The sequence below is a fragment of the Cavia porcellus genome, unplaced genomic scaffold (genome assembly GCF_034190915.1).
Source record: "Cavia porcellus strain 051 isolate PalLab524CR breed Dunkin Hartley unplaced genomic scaffold, mCavPor4.1 scaffold_11, whole genome shotgun sequence".
NCBI classification, from domain to species: Eukaryota; Metazoa; Chordata; class Mammalia; order Rodentia; family Caviidae; genus Cavia; species Cavia porcellus.
The window spans coordinates 78,501,302-78,519,629 of record NW_026947494.1 but is presented as its reverse complement, the minus strand read 5'-3'; the positions used below and the strand labels follow the sequence as shown (position 1 = coordinate 78,519,629).

Sequence of the window (18,328 nt, the reverse complement as noted above, 5' to 3'; positions counted from 1 at the left end):
AACTTGTTCTATATCAAAGTTAAAAAACTTTTCTAAGGCAAACAATATCATTAGGTAAGTGAGGATGAAGAAAGATATTTACAAAGTTTGTATCGTAAGAGTCTTGCATCCTTAATATATATAAAATTCTAATAAATCAATAATAGGAGACAATTGACCTGCTTTTTAAAATGAGCAAATAGTTGTTGGGAGAATATAAGCATCAAACACATGAAAAAGTGATAAGCATCAATAGTCCTGAAAAGGTGAAAATCAAAACAATAGTGAGATTCCACATGAGAATGATAACAGATAAAAACCGATGAGGTTCGTTTATCATAGAAGAAGCCTGAAAGCCTCATACATTGCTGGTGGCAGTGGAAAATGCAGTACTTACATGAAAAACACTTAAGCTATTCAATAAATTATTAGAAATAAGGTTGCCATATGGTCAAAAATTTTATATATAGATCCTCCCAAAATGCAAACATACTTCTACACAAAATTAGTAATTAAATATTAATGACAGTATTTTTAATAATAATCCTTACATTAGAATTTGTTCTTCAATTAAGGAATGGATAAATAAAATGTAATAAGGTCACATAAACAAGACCAAATGAATTATTGATATCTGCTGTAACACTGATGAATTTTGAAAGCATTACATTAAGTGAAGGAAGATATGATAGAACACACACTAGGTAATCAGTTAGGTGGGCTATAGAGAGCAGTTAAATCTATAGAGACAGATATTAGGTCTGCTGCTTAGAGGAAGAAGTGTTGATAAATAAAAATTAAGTCCTAATAAAGTTTCCTGTTGGGTGATAATTTTCTAGAATTCTTTTTTATGTGAATTATGTTTATAAAGCTGTTAACATAAATAATATAATTTGTTTTAGTAACGACATAAGAATCAAATATAATTAGTATTAGAAAAGAAGAAATGGTGTTCTTTGAACATGGAATAGTGTTCAGAGGAGAAATAACTTGGGAGCAATCTTTTTATTTTGATTATGTATAATTCTTCATTATAATCCTAAAACTTATAAGACAATTACTACCCTTTACCTTTTGTTTTAATCATTTTCAATCATCTTTCAGTTGTTCATTCTCTCTTAATAAGTAATGTTCTGTGTGCACATTTTAAATGTGGTACTTTTTAAGTAAGTTCATTAATGGTGTATTTACATTTCATTTAAGATCTTGAAAATGTGAGGAACTTTCATAAGTTGAACGCTACGATTTCCTTTGACATTGTTAGCTTTCTATGTGGATAATTTATATTTCTAATTCTACCAATTGTAGAAAATTAGCAAACTCTTAAAGGTAAAATCAGCTAGCTCTTATCTCCTAGCGAATTTTCTATGTCTATGCCTACATCATTTCTTAGGTTACCAAGAATGATCAAATAGTAAAAGTGAAGTTTTTGAAAGTCATGAATAAACTACTTTTCATATAGTCACTCTTTCAAGTTTGAATCCCTATTGAATTAATAACTTGAAGTTGACAAAATTCCCATCATATTCAACAAAAATACTAGCAAAATACCCATCAAAACAAAGTACTTCTTACATGCCTAATGATCTTCTCACTCTGGGTTTACTAGCATTTTTCTATCCTGACATTAATTTTTAAAACATAAATATAGTATTTCGTATTGATACACAGGTAGAAGTTATCACAAGGCTTGCTTTCCAGAAAATACATGTATGCAAATTATTACTAAAATAACTAAATGCATTTCTTGAGACATGAAAGTAGCTTTTTTTCCACATAAGAAATGGAACATTTCATAAAGTGTAGTGATATGTCTTTAGAACATAGTTCTAAATCTTCTAAAATTATTTTGATTTTCTGTCATATAACTGAAAATTTGTATTCTAAGTACATGTTTTAATTTTGAGAATTAAAAAAGAGAAACTTCAATTCTTACATTATGCTCATTAAAAGAAATAAAGAAATGCGAGGAAACAAAATAATTTCTTTTTGCAAAAGAAAAAGAAATCTAGCTATAAATCTAGTTTACAAAAACAGTACAATGAATGAAAAGTGCTATTATCACAGTTATTTTTCTCCTTCCATATAGGAACACAAAGGTCAAGAAAGCTATTATTTTAATTATTAGCAACATAATAAACAAAGATTAGCCATATGTAACCAAGAAAAGACTTGGCAGAGGAGAATAGCTATCAAAAGAAAAGCCTAATTTGCTATGAACTGTGTGACTTACCCTGCTAAGATTCTGGTTCACAATTCAGAATCTCAATCAACACTAGATTGCCCACTAAAATGAAAGCAAGTATAGACATCTTCTTTCAAAATACGACATAAAAAGTAAAGACAATTTCACATAAAGTTTTCCCACTAATTTTACAAATAATCTATGAATGCAAGCTAAGATTTCTTTCTCAAAATCTCCTGCAGATGCTATTTATTACTAGATTTCAACATCCAACAAAATGAATTTTATAAAGAAATATTTAACAATAAAACCGACGCCTGTGAAAATTCAGGACTAAGTGTACTTATATGTTGAAATAATTTAACACGTGATAAGATTATAGGTTTTTCTTAAATTTTCTTCTATGTTTCTAAATTTATAAATTTGCTTTTATTAAAAAGGGTCAACCATTTAAAGGACTGGTAAGATTTTTCTTCTCCAATTACTTAAATATAGTCACTCTCATTCTGCCTCATAAGTGTATATGTATACTTGAAATTTTTAAAAATTTAATATATTAGGAAAATAAAATATAGAGGCTATGATTGTCTGCATTTTGAACTGCATCTTTTGATCCCAAATTATTTAGAAAACAGCTAAAAATGTGTTCTGGAAAACTTTGTAATATCTAATCTATATGAAATGGCAACCTTTCGTGCCCAAAGCGTTCATTCTCACCACAGTTACAATATAATAATGTTCAGTGAATATTTGTTTAAATAGTAATTTGGTACTATTCACTGGTAAATTCCTTAAGGCTAATATGTGGTTTAACTTACCTAGCAGACTATCATTCATTTTTTGGATTTTCATTGCATATATCATAATAATAATAAAGAACTACATCATTAAAAAAAAAGTGTCCCTACTCTTCAGGCATTGTCCAAAACACTTTAATTAACTCATTTAATTATTTAAATTATCTTGTAAAATAATTTAGCTTAATTTATAGATGAGGAAACGGGATACAAAAAGGTTGAGTAATTTTCCAAGGTCACATAGCATGTTAAGTAGTGGCCGTGGACTGAGCCCAGGAGGAGCAGATTTAAACTGAACTTTTTAGCTCTCTGCCTTAGTTTGTATCTTCCTGTCACTCTCTATACATATGACTTTCCTTAGATTTGTTTAAACTTCACTGTCTCCCAGAAAAGTTACAATACTGTCTTTTCCTTTCTTTTAAGAAAAGATCCATGCAGACTTGTGCTGTGTGGGATGACTCAATGGTTATGTGCTGATCTGGGGGACTGTGCTTTACCATGACTATAAATTATCTACATGTTGATCTGTTGTGTAGAACAATTTCCACAAGTACTCCAGGAAGTAGTGAGTTAAATAAAATGTAATTATCAAGGACAAGACTCACATCTATTTATAATAACTCTAGCAACTTTGTCCTTGATTGTATTAGTGTCAAGATAACAGCTAAGGGTTAGGATAAGTCTATGATGTGTTCAAAGTATTCATCATTTTTACAGGAACTGACAACAAAGGCAAATATCCAGTTGCTCGAGTAAAGCAGAAAATTTAAGAAAAGAGCTGCCTTGGAAAGTGCAAGCATAACATACACACACAGTAAAAGGAATGTAATGAAAATGAGAGATAAGTTAAATATCAGTTACGGATGACCCAGGGTGGGAGATGTTAACCATTTGTAATTTCCTGTAGTAGCTGCAGAGAAAAAAGTAAACATTTGTAGTTACAGGAGGAAAGGTGTGGGATGCTGAAACGTAACTGGGAGCTTCATTAAGGGCAGAAGGTTTTGTCTAGCATGGAACTATCCATAGAACCTCGAGGAGTTTTTGTGGGACTGGGAAGCAACATTTCAGATGTAGGGGATGATGAAGGAGTTGCAGGTAAGGACACAGACACAAAATCTTCATGCATCTTGTATTGCTACATCAATATGTATCTATTTGTAAATGTCCTTAGAAAAGAAACAGAGTATTTTCATTTGTGAGACAAGATCAAAAGTTTGTTTTGTTTTTTGTTGCACCCCTCCCTCCAAAGTGAGCTGACAGAGGAATAAATGTGTTTATAGCCAGCAGGGAAATTTCTAGTCAAGAGAAAGATGTTAAAAATATAGGTAAGAGAATCAGAGAGCACATTATTAGAAGACGTTGCTGAGCCGTAACAAAACATACAACCAAGATTGTATTTTTGAAAATTTTACTGTTGGAGAATCTTGATATACATAAATGTTCCTATTGGTAACCATTAGAAAAGGTAAGGGAATTATCAAAAATTGTTTGAAGAAATTAGAAAGCTTCTACCATATCTAGGACTTAAAATGACAGATCTGGAAGAAAAGAAAAAGCATACATTTAGACAAGTCACATTTCTCCATAAACACTTGCCTACAATAAGTCCAGGAAAATTTTTCAATGCTAGACAGAGACTGATGTTTATGACCTAGCGAAATCTCTTAGTAAAGTCAAAGCAACCAGGAAATAAGGAGCTAAGGTCACAGAACTACAGAGATAAGAAAGTAACATTTAATGTCTTCTGTCCCATTAAGACATTGCCTATATTAATTTATACTGTATAGTAAACAGTATGGCAGTAATCTACATAGTGAAGGATAAGGAGCAGAAAATGAAAAGGAATTGCAAACCAAAGATGTTGCCAGTACTGTAATTCTAGCAGACAAAATGAAAGAAGGATTCAGGCAGGAAGAAAGCTCTAGGAAACATCTTTGGCTCTCTGTTATTTTCTGCTGAAATAATGTATCTTAGGATGTGGATAGACAGAGACAGATGGCTCCTGCTCAATTAACAATTGGTAAATTGATTAAAGCTCATAATAGACTTGGGATTGACTGTTGTTCTCTATCCAAACTACCAGAGTATAGGATGCATCCTCTATGAGGAGAGAAGACATCATTCATAGTTCTCCAGGTTTTCATTTGCAATTCCTAACAGTCGGTTTTAAAATTAACATGCTGAAACAAATAAGGAATAAAAACAGACAATAAAAACAAATACTTACATTGTATTGTTCTGATCTGCTTTGTTATGTCCTGTTTTGCCTTAATCTCTTTAAAATAAAAAAAAAACAAATATGTAGGGGCTTGGTGGAGTAAACAGAAACAACTACATGTAAAAAATTTATAATTTAGTGAGAAGAAAAAATTGTATATCAGTGGAAAAATAGGCACAACAGAACTCACTATGAAGATTTCCAAAATGATAATAAGTGTATCACTCCATTTTTTGGGTTTATTTTGGGAAGTAAATTAGAAACTCAGAGTCCATAAAAGTCTTATAATACAATTTAAGTTAAAATGCCTGCTAATATTAAAATTAAAATGATGTGAATCAAATACTCACGCACAATGTTATCAGTATAAATTGCATGCTTCTTTGAAAATCACTAGAAATATGTACTACAGTGAATGGATGCAGGTTCAAACATTGGCAAAAGTAATGTTAAAAGTTAAGGCAAGGATGAACTTTGTGATAAATATTGACCAATTAAAATATAGGAAGGATTTATGAAATATGAATATTTTAGGATTATCTCTAGGTTCAAGTCAAAATCTCTTTGCCTATCATTTTTCTGTAACCATAGCTACAACATTAACTTCAAAACTGATACCCTTTTACTACATTCCATATCACTTGGAATCTGTGCCTCTTCTTCTGTTAGATTTCTGCAGCTGCTACATGCAATGCACTCACATTTTCTAGAACTTATGCAAATATGTAAATGCCAGGGAATCACTATGCCTATCACTTCAGTCAATGATAGTTTCAAGTCAATTGGTGATACATCCCTTTTCTTTTTAAATGAAGAAAGTTTTGTGGTGTGTTCTCCATGATTCCCAGAATTGCTAGCTGCATTAAACCCTAAATACGCACAATAATTATTAACTTAATTTGTACACCTGGATAAGTATCCTCACTGTAAAATTTCTGTTTTTATGCCTTTGATTATATTCCCTTAATTACTTCTGATACATAATTACTTGTTAATAATCTCAAGTTCTGACTTTTGGAGAAATCCTGATATTCATGCTGATATACTTGGAACAAGTTCCTCAGGATGGGATTCCGAAATGCAATCACTTACCAATCAGATATCTCAACATGTAATAACATTGCAATTACTTGTCAGTGGTGGATTTTAATATGGCGCAGATTTCTGGCAACGCACTGTGTTAGATACTGGGGCGGCATCTGAGTGGATAGTGACCATGACAACAACCTGAGTTTGTTCAAGGTAGCTTAATTGTTGCAGAAGACAACGGTACACTTATGTGAAGCATCAATTTATTCACTACGGGAAACTCAAATCTTTTCTATGGCAACACTTAGAGAGATGCACATACTACAACTAGAATACTAAATGTGCTAAAATTTAGGCTCAAAGTCTACATGTAAGAGGAACCAGGCCATAAAGGGAGAGAAGACCTTGCTTTGATAGTTTTCCTATGGGACTATTAGGGGTTGATAAGATCCCATTTAGCACGATGGTACTTAAATGACAGAAAATAAATACAAATTACACTTCCAAGATATACAGATGCTGCAACCTGTATGTTCGCATGTTGCAGCACCAGCCTCTACAGCAATGGTATTAGGAGGTGGGGTCTTCAGAGTGATTAGGTTTTCACGACAGTGGATTCCTCATGATCAGGGTTAGTGATCCTATAAGACATCACACAGCACTAGCTAGCTCCTTACATCAAGTGAGGACGCAGGGAAAGAAAAAGGCACTAGATAAGGCCCTCAACTGGTCCCAATCTACCAGTTCTTTGGTTGTGGACTCCCCAATCTCTGTCATTGAGAGACATAAGTACCTAATGTTTCAGCCCATTCTGCTTATGGTTTTTGTAAGAGCCTGAGTGGACTAAGATAACAAGATAGGTGATAAATGGAAAAGCAATAGTATATTATCTGACTTAACGAGAGAAAAATAGCAACAGCCTGAGAGACTGACATTAAAGCCAAAACAATGAGTAAATGCAATTCCCCCTCCAAATTTAGACCACTACTGCGACCAGAGGCCCACAATGACATTCAAGAGCAGGTACATCTGAGAGAAGCTCTTAGAAGCCATTTTATGCACTTATAGTAAATATTACTTCAGTTTTTTTGACAAAGGTTACTGAAATTCTGTACCAGAGTACAAGAAACACTGGCTCCGTTCACCAGTGTGTCAAATACACAAAAAGAAGGCAATCAGTAGTTAGAGAGGACTGTTTGTCCTGTAGACTATCAGAGGTCTTTTCTGCTTAGTCATTGTATAGCTGCACAGTGATCTTGCCCGTGGAGTGGGCATGGGGACAGCACAGAGAATATTTCTAGTTCAAACCAGTAACCATCTAACCAAAGTCAATTTAATGTTGTTACTGCTGGAAGATCAACTGACCAGCAGCCAACACCAATGCTAAGACCTCAGAATTATAGCATTCCTCAAAAATAAGTAAGCTTTTCAGAGGCATATTGATTGTATTCCATCTGAAAATAGGAATATTTTCAATGGCATAGAAATTTGTCTTTATTCAAACTGAGATCTAGTCCAGAAATGGGTTTGCCTTCCCTGCTCACAATAGCTCTGGCCCCACCATCTGGGGCAGGCACAGTGTATAGTCTACATCCATCAGATCTAAAATAAAGATCTTTTGAAAAAAAAGACTCTTTTATATTGCAGAAGTACATATGATGTTGCTTGGAGACAGCATACTAGAAAGGTGAGAGCCAATGTCTTACTAAATATTCCGCTGAAATTACAATTTGGACTTGGGTTGCTGTGCTACAAGCTATAATATTTTGCTGAAGCAGCTATAAAATCCTGGACTCACTTCTACTTTACAGGAAAATATCAGCTAAAATATTATAATGTTGTATTTCGTAATCTGATAGTTTTTACAAAGAAGTGAAAAGTAATGAATGTGCTATTCTGCATTAGAAAGTTTAAGAAAATATATTCAAATTTTGAAATAGTAAATTCTAATATCATTCCATGTTTTGAAAGCCTTTGTCCTAATAGAAATTATGTCCACTTACTCTTAATATATCTTCTTACTTCTTATTAAAATAATCAATTCCTTTATCTAGTTATCTTCTATAAAGCTTTAGAATTTATCAGACCTTTCCCTTTCTCCCATAATACAGTTGTCATTGTGAAATAATTTCACACACACAAATATTACATAAATTATGCAAAGTTTTTATATGCACTGAATTTCTGAAACTACTAATCATGGCACAATTATTACAGTAAGACACTTGATACAAGACTATTATGTAGTGTATAAACCTTATTCAAATTCTTCACCTGGTATTCTGAAGGGTTTCTTACACTTCAGGGCCAATTCCAGGGTCATACGTTGCACATCATTCCCATGTTTTGTTGTCTTTTCTAACCTGTGAAAGATCTTGAATATCCTTTGACACTTTGGTTTCCTTTATAGTATCACAATATTTTTTCTTTAATTAGACTATATCTTTGAAATTTAGCATGTCCCTAATAATTAAGCTAAAAAACAGTAGTGCATAAGGGCATACAATGCAGATCTCCTCAATGCCTGCCTATGGAAGCTTCCATCTCAAGGTCTTCTCTACATCTTCCCTTTCTAGATGCCTGGAATGGAGATAGTCACCCAGGAGTCTGGACCTAGAAGCTCATAAAAAACATAGACTTTTTCTTCTTGAGATCTCTATGTGAAAAATACCCATTACAAACCTCCTCATTGCAAATACTATTTGTGAACAAGAAACAATTCCATTGTGATGTTAAATAGTTATATATTTTGATTTGATTTCTGTAAATAATTGCTATGAAATCTAGAGGACCATAATGAATTCAGAGAAAAGTATTTGCAGAGGTTAGAGCAAGTGTTAAAATATGCATCTAATCTGGGGGATTCGAGGTCTAATGTTCAGAGACGAGAGTGCAAGAAAACAGCTAATTTAGGGCCTTGTGAACTTTCAATGAGGGAGAAAAATTAAGTGACCAGAAAGGGTAGTATGAAATAATTCAGTAGTAGTGTTAAATAATTAAGATGGCTTCATAACCTGTTTAAATTCATTTTCTAGAACTGCAGGTTATGTTTTCCTGGAGTGGTTACCCATACACTGAAAAGTTCAACTCTGAACTTGAATTCTGAAATTCCCATATCACTCTGAAATTTTTAATGTAGGACAAGACAGCACTGTCCACAAGCTACTGAAATAAAAAAAAATATCTGAACCACAAAAAGTCTTTCTGTTTTTAAGGAGCATCTAATCTTACCATGTCTGTACTCTCTTAAAACACGACCAAAATGTTCACTTTACAAGTAAATCTGAGGGCTGAGGATTTAGCTCAGTGGTACAAACACTTGCCTGAAAAGTGCAAGTTCACGAGTTTGATCTCCAGTATCAAAAAAGAAAAAAATGACCAAGCAATGACCATTTACTGAATGGACCTGTGGCTGGAGGTGCCAAGGGCAGGCAGAGTGGTACAGACCAGAGGTGGGGTATGCCTGGCCAGAGCAGAAATGGTACCAGGCGTACCACTAGGGTATAAGGGGGCTTTTAAAGGGGTATTTTAAAGAGGGCCATGTATTTAGCTTAGCAGCTTAAGCACCTGCCTGGCAAATGTGAGGTGCTAAATTTAATTCCTGGTATCAAAAAAATAAATTAAATAAAATAAAAGCAAATCTGATCAGATGGTCATTCCGTCTCACCTTTATTTAAGTTCTCATTACATGGACATAAGTCAAAAATGTCTACTCTTCTTTTAAAATAAAATCAAATTGCACACTGAGGCATCCACATCTCTGGCCTCATATGATCTGAATTCTTTCCTCTGCAAAACGCTATACAATTTCATTCCTGGATCTTTGAGTATGCTGTTTCTTTCTGCCTGAAATGATTTTTCTCCAACTCTAACTCACTAACTCACTTTTCTTACTTGAGGTTCAATTTCACTCCTCTTTCATGACCTCAGACAGGACCCCACACATTTCCATTGGTGGGACTTGTAAGACGAATGCTCAGTCTTTGTACAGTCAATTGAAAAGTAGATCTTTTGAGAACAAAAAAATTATTTTACTCACAGTAGTCTCATTCAATATTTGTGAAATTAATTCAACACTTACATTCTTTCCAAGTAGTCTGACTGCTGCTTTAGAATCTTGGTCTCTTTTCTTAATCTAGTGAGCTGGTTTAGAAACATGGGAGAGAACTTCAGTGACTACAATCTTTATAATGAAAACATATGAATTTTTCAAAACTCTATAAGTAAGTGCTACAGACAGGTATTGTGATCTACATGAATGGGCATCATGATTATGCAGGGCACTGCTTTGGGGAGGACTTCAGTGTTGAGACAAATTTTACAGAAGGAAGGAAATCTTACTTTAACGGGAACAATTAGAAACAGAAAAACTCCAGAAGTAAAATTTTGCAGATTCATACACTCAGCAAACACAGTTACAGGCAGACAAAGATCTGTATGTTTTCTATCAGAAGCCAAAAATACACAGGAGCAAAAGAACAAATCACAGGATGGAATGCGGGCAGTTTTCCACATACAGTCTGGGGTGGTTTCTATTGCTTTGTGCTGAACACATGAATAAAAGGCCAGCGGTATGAGGGTTCATTTATCCCATCTAATGAAAAGTCCTAGTCAGGTGATTCTGGGATGTTTAGAGAATCGATATCATAACGTTGGATCTGTTTCAGTGTGATTTTTACATGCTTTCAGGGCCTGCTTTGTGCAGGTACATCAGCTCTGCCAGGCATCCCAAGCTGGCGTGGCAATGCCCACAGTGGCTCTCTCCTCTCACAGCTCTTTCACAGAACTTTTCCTAGAGCCACTCAGTGATAACCACCTAATAATTTGCATTTTCTACCCTGTTAGTTTGTTGACATCTGTAAGAAAAAGAGCAGCAACAGCTGTAGGTGTTGTAGTCCGTCAGCACTGCGTCATGAGGTATTAAAGAGGAGATAGTTCAGCTAATACACGCCACAAATCTATACCTGGAATTTGGAGGCACTGAGAGTAGAATGTGGGGAAACAAACACAGTTCCGGCCACTAAGCACCTTGGAGCATCTTTGACAAGATTTTCACATGTGACTCCCTGCCTTTTATCACTAGATGCCTACTGACGGCGCAGTGTCAGAGAAACCTCCCAAATCTCTTTACCTTGAAGGTCTATTTTCCTGATGAAATAGTATCTCTCATGTTTAAACTATAAAATTCCTCAAGATAACTCCTGGAATGTTGATGGGGCGATATGGAGGCACAAGTTAACAACATAAATGAGAGAATGGTGTGACACCAAATAAATATTTATTCTTTGCCCTGGATTCCAGACACAGCTTCTCAAACCCTGGGTGGAAAGAACATCTTTGGCATGTTAATTAGACCGCTGGAAGCTGAAGGCTCCTAGGGAGGTTTGGAATGACCATGAAATGAACACGTTGATTTTCATCCTTTAATGTACCATGAACTCTGGGAAAGGAAAGGGACAAGAGGTTGGGTTCAATCAGTAACAGTCAAGGTATGTAACAAAGGCTTGTGGACACTGCTAAACAATGGAACTGGGAGAATTTCGGGATTGGGAGCAAGTAGGGGTGCACGAGGGTGGGTCCCTCTCCAAGAAGACCCTGGAGAATCCCATGCCCCTTTCTCTAGGTCTCAACCTATACTTCTATATCAGACTGTTTCTGCTTTATATTTTTATCCTAAGTCAGTAATAGTGAACATAATGCTATGTTAAATTTTGAAAGTTATTCTAGGAAATTATCAAATTTTGAGGGGCAATCACAGGAACCACCAAATTTATAACTATAGTGAAAGAATATGTGGTCTGAATAACCAACTCATCCAGGTAACGGCACCTGGAGTAGGTCTTGTGTGTGGGACTGGTGCTAACTCTGGATAATCAGTGCTAGCACTGAATTAAATCCTTGGTGCTTAAAAACCAGAGAACTGGGGTCTGTGGATTTAGCTCAGTGGCTTAAGTGCCTGCCTGGCAAACGCAGGGTCATGAGTTCGATCCCTGGTACCAAAAAAAAAGAAAAGAAAGAAAACTGTTCATTGAGCTAGTTAGATAACTAAATAGATGGATAAATAGCTAAAGGTAGATAAATACAGATACAGATATTGTTCCATTTGTGATTATTTGTTTGTCTTATGTATTTATATATTTATATCCTAGACCATAGATTTTTCAATGACTTTTCCAGTTCTCTTATTCCAGGATAAACAAAAGAAAAGAAAGGAAACAATACGTAAATGGTGCAATGATGTATTCCATTGCCAATTTCTGGAAGTCAAACAAGTGTTTGAACTTTTGTTTCCCATTATGCTGCAATTGTAAATTATTTATGCAATAGGCACGATTTTCTCTCACATATATTTTATTTGGAATTTGAACTCTTTAATGTTCTATCAGCCTATCTTCTAAATTAAAATGACTTTGCATTTTATGATGTTTTGTATAGTAGAACTTAAATTTAATGCTACACTAATACTCACATTTATTAATATAGGTGCAAATACTATAAATAAAGGGTTAGCAAATAGAATCACACTTCATTATGACAAGTATTTCAGGTAATGCATTCCAAAAAATCAAAAAGAGAAAAACATTATTTACCTGATTGTACTTGAAATGATATCTGAATATTTCAACATTTATTCTTATCTTATAGTAGATAAAAAAAGAAGTTTAATTAACAGAAAATAATATCTTAAAATATCCACCAGTGTTATGCATGGCAGTCTTTACTGGATTATTTACTGGATATTATGGAAATTATTTTCAAATAACATGAAGGTCAGCTTGAAAAAATCAAATTAGCTACACCCTTCTTGAATAATACATTTTGGGGAATATTTCAGAATATTTCCCTTACTGAGAAGCTGTGTTTTTCTTTACATCACTTGTATCATTACAGTCCGGACAACTGAGGAGCCCACAGAGGAAAACACCAGACTCGGTAGGGAGGTAGGTGTGATGGAATCTCTACTGATAGCAAGAGAAAAAGAATGTTATATCTCTACCTCAGAGGACTGAGAGAAGTTATTAGATAGAGCAGAAATACCTCCATCAACAGGTCTAGACACACACACCACTGGAACAGAGACCTCTCACATTTTAAGGAAATACAACTCACCCTGTTCCAGGGGAATCCATACCCTAGCAATTTGAAGAAAAAAATGAAATTTATCGCTTACAAAATGAATCTGCTTTGTAGAAAGAAGTGTCCTTTCCTGACTTGTTCAGCATGCTTTTGGAAGTAGCTTTGTTGGGCTAATAACCGTTAGTGCACGTGATTTCCTCAGTTTCCCCTCTGCTATCACTAAAGATGGTTTGATCAGGAGAAAGTGGAACTGCAGTCCCAGTGCTCTGCAATATCCCTCAGAGTGCTTCTTCCCGGTTTTCTCTCCTCTTGTCACACTAAGTGAGAAAGCACGGGGGAGCCTCTGTGTGCTCACAGCTCTGTGGACCATCCCTCACCACTCCACAGGAAAGGGATGCTTCAAAAGTTTGATCAGATAGTAGAAAGGGGGAAGTAATTCAGGACCCCGATGCAGAAAAGGTGTTACAGTGGGAGGAAATCAATCAGTGCCTCTCAACCTGCTGGAGATTAAACCTGATCTCAGAATTCCATATATTAGTGAAAAATGTGGGAGCTGATCATCAAAAAATTTTGCCTGCTGTCCTGAAGTAGACCATGATTCTGTTAATTGCTAATGCAAGCTGAATGCTCAAGGTCAGTGTTGGATTCAAAACAGGCAGTGAAAGTCAGTTAGTGCACGTAGAGGACCTGTCCAAGACCATGAGGTCAGGCACCGCCTCATGTCACGCTGGGGAGGAGCAGAAGAGTAAGAAAGAGAGCAAATATAATGCTGGTTCCCCTCCAAGCAATGAATTACCTAAAACAATGCAGACTGCAATAACAACTAAGTTTTATAAAATAGATACTTTTCTTTAAATTAGAGGATGATAAAAATACATTCAGTATTTTTCTATTCTTCAGAAGAATATTATATAGACCATGCTTATAGGCATAACTTACTATTAAAACATTAACTTTCCACAAATTTACTTATAAATTAAAATTAATCTAATCAGAAGCAGAAAAGTTAAGCACGAAAAAATAATATCCAAATTCTAAAAAATAAAACAGCAATTATTTCCAATATTCATCCAAAAATACAAAATTTAAAAATCATTAAAAAGTAATCATAGGGAAGAAACATTTTAAAATATAGAAATCAATAAATGAAGAAAGGTTTTTAGCCTACACTAGGCAGGTGGATAAATTTAGAGTCTGATGTTTACTATTGTGGGGGAAATACTTTTTAAAAAGTTTTTAAAACAATCTGTTGAAGTCACTAAGTAAGTCTAAGTTTACACGTGTTTATCTCTGTTTATGTTCTGTGCACCCAGTCACTGTGTATAGAGATTTCTAATGCTGCAGGAGAGCGTAGCATAGAAAACGCCACACTATGAGTTACTTTTACACACTCTGAGATCCTTACAATTTTGTTTCTGTTATGGAATTTTAACATTCAATTCCATAGGCTTATGTCTACTGCGTTATATTTCCACTTATATATAAGTAGAATTCTTATTTGGCCATGGTCTACCTAGCTGCCATGTATTTTTCTCATTATTATTGTTATAATTTCTGTACAGTAAAATCATGGTGCTGTTGTATACAGTTCTGCACTTTTATAAACTTACACAATCATTTATCACTACACAATGCAGAACAATTACAAAGGTCACTTCCCTTGGCCATGTTGGCAAGTTCTTCTCTTATCTTCAACCCAGGGCAGTCATGGTTCTGCTTCCTGTCCCTATAATTTTGTCTTTAGAACTATGTCATATTTATGTGGTTAAGAGGAATCAGAGCTATTTATAGGTACAGCAACACAGGGGTAGAAATGAACCTAGTATAGCCTCTTTATTCTCAAAGAAAACATGGTCCCATAACAATTAACAACGAGGAGAGCAGCAGCACTGGCACATTTTAATTGCGCCAGCATCAGATTGCTCCTGCACAAACCTAGATTGTGTATCTACACACGTGATGCAGCAAGAGTGTATTATACAAACAACATTAAATTATGGATGAAAAAATGAAACACTCAAGGGATATGATAAACATGTTACTGTATATTAGGCCATTGCTGATGAAACATGCTGTACTCTTTTAAACTTTTTTAAGTAGAAGAGGTACACTGTAAAAAAATAATAATAGTATAGTAAATATATAAACAAGTTGTCATTATAAAATATCATATATATTACATATTATCCATAATTGCATGAGCTATACTTTCATGTAATATGGGCTTGTTCACCACCAACATCACACAAACACAGGAGTACTGGATTAAGTATTATTACAACTACAGCAACACTAGGTGAAAGAAAATTTTAGCTCTGTTTTAATCTTATGAAAACATAAGATTATATGTATATGCAGTCTGCCTGTGCTCCAAACACCGGTATATAGCATTTGATTGCAATCTTTAAAACTCTATTAACATTCTATTTATCTCATAGTATTTTCACTTTTTGGTTTGTATTGTATCTGGTTGTATGAATATGTAACTGAAAATAAATTTTAAAAGAAATATTTCTTGGTTTCCTAGACTGCTGGAGGTGCAAAGCTTATCTATTTGCGGCCATGAGTAGAATTTCCCTCCTAAGTATTCAATCATGTTAAGGACCAGTTTTAATTCCAAAGATGATTTTTGCTGTTCACTTAGGGGCATTTCTGCCAAAGGAAAGATTTACAGACTTGCTGTCTTTAGGAAAATATTTTTGTCCATATTTTGCATTTCAGTATAGTGTCAGTGAAAATCCTGTTCCATTCTCTCAAAGGCTGTGTGTGTGTGTGCTCGAGCATGTTTATACAAATTTGTGTACCTGTATTTGTTTCAAGTACTGGTTCTGTAGATATGAAGAAAACTCTCCCCTCTCTGTAGTAGTAAAACTTTGAAGGAACAAAAATACATGCTGCATCATTTCTCGTGAGATGTTTAGTTCACCCATGTCGCCCTTCTATAGAGAATACACTGATTTATTAAATTTACAAATTTAGAAACCTAGAATTACCCAGATGTGAAAAAGAGATGGGACTCCAACGTGAAACTTTCCTTGTGGTTAAATGATACGGTTTTTCCCCAAAGACCTCACTGGTCAGTGTGAGCCTTTAGCTGCATGGCCCAAGGAAAGAGATGTCAAAGCTGGCCACCATACAGACAAGGCAGAGCCAGACAAATCACTCATTTCACTGCTGTGGAGTCTCAAAGGAATGCCATTAATTTTGTTAGTTTCTTGAACAGGGTCTCCACTGTGGAGGTTTAGTTGCTGTGCAGGTGCGAGTTTGAAATGGGCCCAAATTGTGGTTCCAAATGTGTTATTGCCCCATCTGCCTGGAGATTTTACTACGCAAACGCATTACAGTGAAGATATAATGAGATTTAACATCGACTTTGAGGCCTGTTTCTGTCTTTGCTTGTACTAGTCTCATCCAGTCGGTGAACATACCCTGCTTCTTTTTCTCAAGAGGTGCAGAGACTTGCTCGTTTAATTATAGTTTGAATGGCTTTCCCTTGCTTATAACTGAAAACTGCAAATGTCTCTCATTTTCTCTCAAGCTGCTACTCCAAGTCCTGTCTGAACGGAGTAGGAGAATCTCGAGATTGAGCCCAGCCTGGTCAACTTAGACACTTAACAAGACCCTGTGGCAAAATTTTAAAATTTGGGGGACATACCTCGGTGCAAAGGCCCTGGGTTCAATCATCAGTGCAGGGAAGGAAAGTAAAAGTGTGTCCTGACTGATCAGTCCCTGTCCCATGACCATGAGTCCATGCTATGAAGCTTAAAGAATGGGTAAATTCTGTAGTAGACCAAAAGGGAATCCCAAGTCTTCAAGGACTCCACACTCCTTAAAAGGAACAAAGTGAGTGCTCACATTCAGTTTCACCCTGAAACTTGCCAGTTTTTTTTTTCCGGTGTTACTGAAAATATCTAAATACTTTTACAGTCATCTTACAACTATCAGAAGTGCATTTTCAAATAGATTCTTTTAAAAGAGAACATGCATTTTCTGTATCTCTTCATATGCCAGAGTATTTTTTTTTTAACTTCAGTCATACACACAGATTGCTGAGAACAAAGTCTTGAGCTCTCAGCCCTTCTGAGCTCAGAGGCCATTTAATTGTGTTTTGGTTGAAGTTCTCTGTGGTCTGGCTTCATGACAACTTTGTGTGCTGCTTTGTTCAGACTGCAGAATTCTATTTCCAAGGCAGAAATTACTGTCTTTAATAACATGTTGTATTATTGTTTGTCAAAATATCTTTTTGGATCTACCCCTTATTTTAATTTTAGTTCTGTTCCATTTCATCTATAAGGCCTGCCCTAGTCTTTGGAATCAGTGAGGATTTCTTCTGCTGAATGTGGGAGGAATCCTTCCCATTTCTCCCTGCCTGGATCTCAGACACTATCAATAGATATAGAACCTGAAGCAGGCTCCAGCTCCTCCCTCGGCGTTCTGTGTCTGAGCCAGCTGGCTACTGCCTTCTAATGATGGGCTGCTTTCTGAGTCCTCTCTATTTGCAGAGTGCTATAAAAGGAGCGTGCCAATCTTGGGGCTTCTGAATTAAAAGATAACTGTAGCAGTCTCTTTCCAAATCCACATATTCCACATGCAAACCAGAATGCATATTCACTTTATTGTCAGAACTCAGAAGCTATTTTTCCTGTTTAATGGTCAGTGAGATTGGATGCATAACATAAAGCCAGAAGTCTTATTTACTTGGTCTATCTCAAAGTGAGGAGAGAGATCGTTACCCATTTACTGTCTGTGCCTGGGCTCAGACATCCAGGGATAATTTCATCAGCAGACAGAGCAGCCATCACTTTGCATGTTTGCAGCTCTTTCAAGCAGCCGGGGTACTGTTTCTCTCAGCAGCACTACAGGCTGGCCGTCATTAAAGGCTGGACTTTTCCCTCCTCCCGAGAACAGTGAAAGTTGCTACTTACTAAACTCATTTCTGCCGACTTGATTCCTATCCTTTCCTGTTACAGGCATTAATTAATTTCTTATTCCTCTCTCTTTCTTGATCTTTGACCCCTATCTAAAGATATAACTCAGTTGCAC

General features: G+C 35.4%; 1 pseudogene; it reads left to right on the top strand.

The window, feature by feature from the left end:
- The first annotated feature begins 3,971 nt into the window (after positions 1 to 3,971).
- LOC100718752 (raftlin-like) overlaps positions 3,972 to 18,328 on the top strand; it is a 49,443-nt pseudogene continuing 35,086 nt past the window's right edge.